This window comes from Otolemur garnettii, unplaced genomic scaffold (assembly GCF_000181295.1).
Source record: "Otolemur garnettii isolate 467f Iridium unplaced genomic scaffold, OtoGar3 scaffold00046, whole genome shotgun sequence".
NCBI lineage: Eukaryota > Metazoa > Chordata > Mammalia > Primates > Galagidae > Otolemur > Otolemur garnettii.
This window is the reverse complement of record NW_003852441.1, coordinates 618,200-620,449: the sequence shown is the minus strand read 5'-3', so window position 1 is coordinate 620,449 and position 2,250 is coordinate 618,200.

Below are 2,250 nucleotides of genomic sequence, written 5' to 3'. Positions count from 1 at the left end.
CACCTTGAATTTTATCATCCACCACCTATCATCCACCTCTGAAATAAAATTCAAAGGTCTCAGGCGGTGCCTGTGGCTCAAGGAGTAGAGTGTTGGCCCCATATGCCGGAGGTGGCAGGTTCAAACCCGGCCCTGGCCAAAAACTGCAAAAAAAAAAAAAAAATAGTGAGGCTGGGCCAGGCATGGTGGCTCACTCCTGTAATCCTAGAACTCTGGGAGAATAAGGTAGGAGGATTGCTTGGGGTCGGGAGTTTGAGACCAGCCTAAGCAAGATGGAGACCCTGTTCTACTACAAATAGAAAACTTAGCCAGCCACCTGGGGTCCCAGGTACTCCAGAGGCTGAAGCAGGAGAATCATTTGAACCCAGGAGTTGGAGGTTGTAGTGAGCTAAATTGTGCCACACCACTCTAGCCCAGGCAACAAAGTGAGACAATGTCTAAAACACAAAAGAACAACAAGAAACAGTGAAGAGAATCTGTTATGATGATGGCTTCAAAACACCCTCCCTGGCTCTGCAGAGAGCTGCAAGAAAGGTTATTCCCATTTTACAGATATAGTAGCTGAGACTCCAAAAAGTGAAGTGGTTCCAGTCACACAGCAAGAAGGTGAAAAGCCAGATCAGCTGCCTGACTCTGAAGAAATATCTTTAGGCTTCAGCCAGCACCCACCTACTCTCACTTCTCTCCCTGGGAATAGCTGTTTAAATTTTTGGGAAGCCACCAGATTCCTAAGGCTTCTTCAGTGTCTCCTGGGTGGGGAGTGGTGTTTGGGGGAGGGGCACTGAAGAAAGGCCATCTGTTTCCTGCATTTCCCCTGCAGAAGTTCATCTGGAGAAGAGCAAAGCCCTGGGTGGACCCTTGAGCAGGGCCATTTATGAGGAAGATGTGCTTTGGAGAGCCTCTTAGATTCTGATCACCCCTGTTCTGGGTAATTTTCCACAGCAGCCACTTCCGGGAGAGAAACAAAGAGAGCTGCGTGTCCAGGCTGAGCTCCAGGGACTTGGGCCTCTGTGGCTTCTCTCTCCCCTAGCACCCCTTTTCTAAACTGCACCACTAATTTTACTCCCACTGGGGGCGTGGTCAGACAGGCTATATTGGGAATCTGAGCAAGGCAGTAATTCAAGACAGTTTGACTTATTAAGGACCAGGGCTATGCCTGGGGAGCAGACCCTTGAGTTACTTTGACTGCTCCTGCCAAGGGTGCTTCTCTGCTTGCATACCTCCAGGGACAGGGAGCTTACTGCCTTATTTTATGAAGGCAGAGTGTTGATTCTGGTTTATTTCAATCTATCTCATTGGAACAGGGAGCTCACTGCCTTCTCACATTTGGATACCTACGTGTTGATTCTGGTTTATTTCAATGTACCTCACTCGAACCCCCTGTACCCAAGTCACAGGGCCCAAGGTTCAGTTTCTATGCCTCTCTTTGGCCAGGCTGGCTGTTCTGACCTAGCCCCAGCCTGTTGTGATTCAGGGCAACCTGGCCCGGGTATGAAGCAGTCTGCCTTTTCCTTGTGGACTCCATCCCTCTGCTTGTGGTGTCAGACAACCTGTGTTCCCTCACTGGCTTTGCGTTCCTCTTTAAGAGCTGGACTGAGCTTGTTGACCCCCTCTCCTGTCCCTACAACTGGATCTGGGAGGAAACTAGATTAAGACAGGATGGGAAATTCCAGCCTTTTCCAGGAGGGTGGAGTAGGGTTAAGCCCTGAGGTGGACCCTTGAGCAGGGCTACTTGTGAGGAGGATGTGGTTTGCCTTTAGCCACTCTCCTCTCCGGAGGCCAGTCTTCCTGTTCCTTTGCAGGGAGGGGACAGGCTGATCTCACTGGGTATCATCCTCAGCTTCCAGCCAGATGGTGGAGAGGCAGCATTAGGCTCACGTTACAGATGAGGAAAACTGAGGCACAGAGTGATGTAATTGGCCTAGGGCTACACAGAACTAGAACAGCCTAACTTGGATCTGGGAGATTTGTTGGGTCCCACTCCCAAGTCCAGAGACCTCTGGGATGGGGCCAGTCCCGAGGCTTCCCTCAGCCCTCTTTTTTGGTAGTGGAGAAACTGAGGCCCACAGAGGCCTGCCCAAGTTCCTGCAGTGGCTGGAGGGCACTCTGACCAAAGTGCCGGCTGGGGCTGGTTTTCTGCAAAGACTGGGCAGCTGGGGTCCCCGACTCTTTTCAGGTGGGGCGGGGCTTGTTACCCTGTAGGGCGGGCCTCCCCAAGACCCCGCCCCGCCTGCCCGCCCTAGCGGAGCC